Source organism: Heterodontus francisci, chromosome 33 (genome assembly GCF_036365525.1).
Source record: "Heterodontus francisci isolate sHetFra1 chromosome 33, sHetFra1.hap1, whole genome shotgun sequence".
Classification (NCBI taxonomy): Eukaryota; Metazoa; Chordata; class Chondrichthyes; order Heterodontiformes; family Heterodontidae; genus Heterodontus; species Heterodontus francisci.
The window spans coordinates 42988344-42995316 of NC_090403.1; positions in this window are offsets into that span (position 1 = coordinate 42988344).

Genomic DNA, 6973 nt, shown 5'->3' on the forward strand with positions numbered 1-6973 from the left:
GAAAAGATTGGATTGGCTAGAGTTTTCTTTGGAACAGGGAAGGCTGAAGGGAAACCCTAATTGAAGTGCATAAAATTACGAGGGATCTAGATAGAGTGGATAGGAAGGTTTTATTCTCCTTGGTTGATGGCTCCATACCATAACCAGGGGGCATAGATTTAGGGTAAAGGGTAGAAGGTTTAGAGGGGATTTGAACAGAAATTTTTGCACCCAGAGGGTGGTGGGGATCTGGAAATCACTGCCTGAAAGGGTGGTAGAGGCAGAAGTCCTCACAACATTAAAAAGTACTTGGTTCAGCACTTAGATAACCTACAAGGCTACAGACCAAGAGCCAGAAACTGGGATTAGGCTGGATGGCTTCTTGTTGGCCAGTACTTTTTCTTTTTTTTCATTCATGGGATTTAGTCATTGCTGGCTAGGCCAGCATTTATTGCCCATCCCTAATTTCCCTTGAGAAGGTGGTGGTGAGCTGCCGTCATGAACCGTTGCAGTCCATGTGGGTTAGGTACACCCACAGTGCTGTTGGAAGGGAGATCCAGGATTTTGACCCAGTGACAGTGAAGGAATGGCAATATAGTTACAAGTCAGGATGGCGTGTGGCTTGGAGGGGAACTTGCAGGTGGTGGTGTTCCCATGCATCTGGTGCCCTTGTTCTTCTAGGGGGTAGAGGTTATGGCTTTGGAAGGTGCCGTCGAAGGAGCCTTGGTGCATTGCTGCAGTGTATCTTGTAGATGGTACACACTGCTGCCACTGTGCATTGGTGGTGGAGGGAGTGAATGTTTGTGGATGGGATGGCAGGTTGCTTTGTCATGGATGGTGTCAAGCTCCTTGAGTGATTTTGGAGCTGCACCTATCCAGGCAAGTGGAGAGTATTCCATCACACTCCTGACTTGTGCCTTGTAGATGGTGGACAGGCTTTAGGGAGTCAGGAGGTGAGTTACTTGCCACAGGATTCCTAGCCTCCGAGCTGCTCTTTTAGCCACAGTATTTTTATGGCTACTCCAGTTCAGTTTCTGGTCAATAGTAGCCCCCAGGATGTTGATAGTGGGGGATTCAGCAATCGTAATGCTATTGAATGTCAAGGGGAGATGGTTACATTCTCTCTTGTTGGAGATGGTCATTGCCTGGCACTTGTCTGGCACGAACGTTACTTACCACTTATCAGCCCAAGCCTGGATATTGTCCAGGTCTTGCTGCATTTCTACACGGACTGCTTCAGTATCTCAGGTGTCGCGAATGATGCTGAACATTGTGCAATTATCAGCGAACATCCCCACTTCTGACCTTATGATTGAAGGAAGGTCATTGATGAAGCAGCTGAAGATGGTTGGGCCGAGGACACTACCCTGAGGAACTCCTGGACATGGACATGATGGACAAAATGGCCTCCTTTCCTGCTGTAAATTTCTATGATTCCATGATCACTGCAGCAGACAGGTTGTGCACTGTTGCTGAGATGCTGATTTAATGAATCCATGCATTTGCATTTGAACAGCATAAGAGAACCATTCACTCCATGAGGTGATAACAAGTGAATATGAAAAGGCTGAAGTTATTTTACAGTAGAAGAAAAAATATATATTTATAGAGCATCTTTCATGACCTCAGGACATCCCAACTTGCTTCACAGCCAATTAAATATATTTGATCCGTAGTTACTGTCGTAATTTAGAAAACATGCAGCCAATCTGTGCACAGGAAGATCCCTCAAACAGTAATGGGGTAACCACCAGACAATCTGTTTCAGTGATGTTGAGTGAAGGATAAATATTGGCCAGGACGATGGGGAAACCCCTTTGCTCTTTTTCAAAATAGTGCGATGGGATATTTTCATATTCATATGAGAGGGCAGATGGGGCCTTGGCTTCAGATCTCATCTGAAGACCAGCACCTCTGACAGTACAGCACTCCTTCAGTGCTACACTGGAAAATCAACCTAGAATATGTGCTTATCGCTGGTGTGGGATCGCCACCACTGAGCCATGACTGTACTTTTAATCAATCTAATAAACTAGGAAAGCTCAAGTGCTTTATAGTCAGAGTCGCAGATGTAATGGATGACCCAGTGTGTCAAGAAAGATACAAAATAAAAACTCATTTTGATTTAGTATTCATTGTGACCCAGAAAATGCATGAGAAATAGAAGTTATAATACCACCGGGGGACTGTGATGATAGAATGAAAACGTTTAACTCTTTTCAGAAATGCTTAAGATCAGAAGCTAAAGCAAAGAACATTAAAAGGGAAAAATTGAATGAAATAAGGAATCAATGAAACTGATAAATTGGGAGAGTTTGTTCAACAACACATAAGCAGAAGACAAGTGGAACACCTTTAAAGGTATAATATTGAAAATGCAGGTTAAATACATTCTCAAAACCAACAAGTTCTGACTATGTAAACATGATCCTAAATGGATTAACAAATTAGAAGTGAGATAAAGATGATTATTGGTCTGTACAAATCATATACAGAGAAAGGGAAAGGGGCTCATGGTACAATTATAATGAAATGGAGAAACAAGTTAAAAGAATGTGCAGAGGGGCAAAAAGAAATCTCAAAAAGGTTATAGCTGCTGAGGCTAAGCATAGCAATTTAAAAAATCATACCACAACAGTAAGAGGGCAGCCAAATAAGAGGTGGAAACCATAAAAGACGCAAATGACTTGAAACTGAGAATGAGCACAAATGTTAAATATTTTTAATGATTACAAGCATTGACAAGGGAATATATGAGCAACATGCCCTCTCCTAACAAATATTTCCCAATTATAATCAAGGCCTTCACCATACATGAGATGGAAATTCTAGACAAGCTAGATTGGACTGAGAACAGGTAAATCCCTGGGGGATAGATGGTACTTATTCCAGAGGGGTGAGAGAGACCAGGGATGAGATCTGTGAGGCATTATCCATCATTAGATGAGGTGAGAGTGACTGCCCTTGACATCAAGGCAGCATTTGACCGAGTATCGCATCAAGGAGCCCGAGCAAAACTGGAGTCAATGGGAATCAGGGGGAAAACTCTCTGCTGGTTGGAGTCATACCTAGCACAAAGGAAGATGGTTGTGGTTGTTGGAGGTCAATCATCTCAGCTCCAGGATATCACTGCAGGAGTTCTTCAGAGTAGTGTCCTAGGCCCAACCATCTTCAGCGGCTTCATCGATGACCTTCCTTCAATCATAAGGTCAGAAGTGGGGATGTTCACTGATAATTGCACAAAGTTCAGCACCATTCGTGACTCCTGAGATACTGAACCAGTCCGTGTAGAAATGCAGCAAGACCTGGACAATATCCAGGCTTGGGCTGATAAGTGGCAAGTAACATTTGCACCACACAAGTGCCAGGCAATGAACATATCCAACAAGAGAGAATCTAACCATCTCCCCTCGACATTCAATGGCATTACCATCGCTGGATCCCCCACTATCAACATCCTAGGGGCTACCATTGACCAGAAACTGAACTGGAGTAGCCATATAAATACTGTGGCTACAAGAGCAGCGCAGAGGCTAGGAATCTTGCAATGAGTAACTCACCTCCTGACTCCCCAAAGCCTGTCCACCATCTACAAGGCACAAGTCAGGAGTGTGATGGAATACTCTCCACTTGCCTGGATGGGTGCAACTCCAAAAATACTCAAGAAGCTCGACACCATCCATGACAAAGCAGCTCACCTGATTGGCGCCCCATCCACAAACATTCACTCCCTCCACCACCGATGCACTGTGGCAGCAGTGTGTGCCATCTACAAGATGCACTGCAGCAACACACCAAGGCTCCTTCGACAGCACCTTCCAAACCCACGACCTCTACCACCTAGAAGGACAAGAGCAGCAGATGCATGGGAACATCACCACCTGCAAGTTCCCATCCAAGTCACACACCATCCTGACTTGGAACTATATTGCCGTTCCTTCACTGTCGCTGGATCAAAATCCTGGAACTCCCTTCCTAACAACACTGTGGGTGTACCTACCTCACATGGACTACAGAGGTTCAAGAAGGCAGCTCACCACCACCTTGTCAAGGGCAATTAGGGATGGGCAATAAATGCTGGCCTAGCCAGCGATGCCCACATCCCATGAATGAATTTTAAAAAAATTAGGAGGGAGATAATGGGTACTGGGAAGATAGCAGGTCGATGAGGTGTCATATTCAAAAAAGGTAACAAAACAGGCATATGGAACTACAAATCCATTCCATGTAAAATAATGGAATCGATTATCAGGAGTAAGCCTTTGAATCATCTCTATAATATTAACCTAGTTAACAGCAATCATCATGGATTCAGAAGGGGAAAATCTTGCCTGACTATACTTCTTGACTTCTTTGAGGAAGTGACAACCCAAATGGATTGTGATAATCCCTATGATATGGAATACCTTGGCTTCGCTATCTGGATTAATACGAAACTAGCCTTGCTCTAACCAGAACCATAATGTCATTTGGCTATCCCAGAGAAATATAATTCCATTGTCTTATTTTGCATACAAAGACTTGTGTACACATTGCCTTTCTGTACAACTGAAATGGGCGTGCATATGGACATCAGGTTATTATCAGAAACACACAGACGCTACAACTTTAACAAAGTGAGCACACCCACCTGATAATATCAATGGTCTCACTGACATAATGGCTCGGCAATTTTTCGTAGTTTCAAAATCTACAGTGGCATGACAACATATGGGTCACTTTAACAAAATCTCACTTTGCTGTCCTCCTAACTATGAATTGGCAGAATGTATGACATTTTGCTGCTGAGCAAAAACCACATTAGTAACAACTTGAACCATTTGTTCTTACTGTATATTCATGCCAAACATAAATACTAATAACTCAAATTCTCTCCTCCGTTTTCCAGCTGGGTGGGACTGCAGACGCCTGGTCCCATTCTTATCTGTCCAGATGTAGCTAGTGAGTCACCTGCATTGGTTTTTCTTCCAGCTCCAGCACTGTTATCTCTGGTGTCCCCCAAGGATCTATCCTTGGCCCCCACCTATTTCTCATCATCTACGTGCTGCGCCTCAGCGACAACACCAAAAACACAGCATCATTTTCCACATATGCACTGATAACACCCAGCTGTACGTTCCCATCATGGGGTGGATTTTCAAACCCTGTGGGGTCGAGGGCATGCTTTGAAAACAGTGCTCCCAGATGGCGTGTCAGTTTTCCGACACCTCCGGAAGGTGCTGCAATTTTCAAAGCGAAGGCAGGCAGGGGCGCGGGAAAGAACTGGCAACCTACTTGCCTCCAATTAATTGCCCATTTAAGCTCATTGAAGAGCTAGCTAAAGGGCTAGAGAGGGCCAGAAGGAAATTTTCAAAGGGGCAAATGGGCCAAGCAAACAATCTGGGGCATGTTATTGCACACCTGTTGGGAGCACTGCGTGGAGCCATACTGTGAGGTTGCTGCTAAATTAAAGTGTTAAAAAAAGAGTAATTCAATTGAGGTGCTCAAGCAGTGTGGGTCGAGTACCCCTTATGATTAACCGTTTGGCCACTTGTATGCACTGTAAGGCTGCTGGTCCTCTGCTCTCCTGCCTGTTCCAAACATGGTAGGCAATGGCAAGCCCAGTCATGGCTGCCATTTGCCTGTTGCATGTTAGTGCATAGCTGTTGGGTTCGGCACAGGGAACTGCCAAGTTTTTTTTCAAACTGGAAAATGTTTTGTCACTGGGGGATTCACCGCGAGATCTGGCACAGTATCATTTGCCTCGCCATTTGGCTGATTCACTGATTGATGAGGCTTCTGGTGCTTCAATTCCTGCCTCCTCTCTTGCACAAGGCAGTGGCAGGCCCGTCATGGCTGCCGTATGCCTTTGAGGCTCAGACTCCAACAGGCATCTCCCACCTCCTTGCAGAGCTTGGTGCCACTAACTGGGGGCCAAACTCACCTCCAGACCAATTAGGTCATTAACATTTGAAAATTGCATGTCTGAGTGATGCAGACCTAGTGCACCAGGTCAAACATGGGCAAGGAAACCTCCTGCTGATTATCACCTGCCGACCCCCCTCAGCTGATGAACACCATGTTGAATACCAATTGGAAGAAGCACTGAGGGTAGCAAGGGCACAAAATGTACTCTGGGTGGGGGACTTCAATGTCCATCACCAAGAGTGGCTTAGTAGCACCACTACTGACTGAGCTGACCAAGTCCTAAAGGACATAGCTGCTAGACTGGGTCTGCAGCAGGTAGTGAGGGAACCAACAGCGAAAAACCTACTTGACCTCGTCCTCACCAATCTACCTGTCGCAGATGCATCTGTCCATGACAGTATTGGTAGGAATGACCACCGCACAGTCCTTGTGGAGCCAAAGTCCCGTCTTCACATTGATGGAACCCCATCGTGTTGTGTGACACTACCACCATGCTAAATGGGATAGATTTCGAACAAATCTAGAAACTCAAAACTGAGCCTCCATGAGGCACTGTGGGCCATCAGCAGCAGCAGAATTGTATTCAACCACAATCTGTAACCTCATGGCCCAGCATATCCCCCATTCTGCCATCAAGCAGGGGGACCAACTCTGGTTCAATGAAAATTGTAGGAAGGCATGCCAGGAGCAGCACCAGGCATACCTAAAAATGAGATGTCAGCCTGGTGAAGCTACAGCACTGGACTACATGCATGCCAAACAGCGGAAGCAGCCTGCAATAGACAGGGCTAATTGATCACACAGCTAGCGGATCAGATCTAAGCTCTGCAGTCCTGCTACATCCAGTTGTGAATGGTGGTGGACAATTAAACAACTCACAGGAGGAGGCTCTATAAATATCCCCATCCTCAACGATGGGAGAGCCCAGCACATCAATGCAAAATACAAGGCTGAAGCATTCGCACCCACCTTCAGCCAGAAGTGCTGAGTGGATGATCCATCTCGGCCTCCTCCTGAGGCCCCCAGCATCATAGATGTCAGTCTTCAGCCAATTCGATTCACTCCATGTGATATCAAGAAAAGGCTG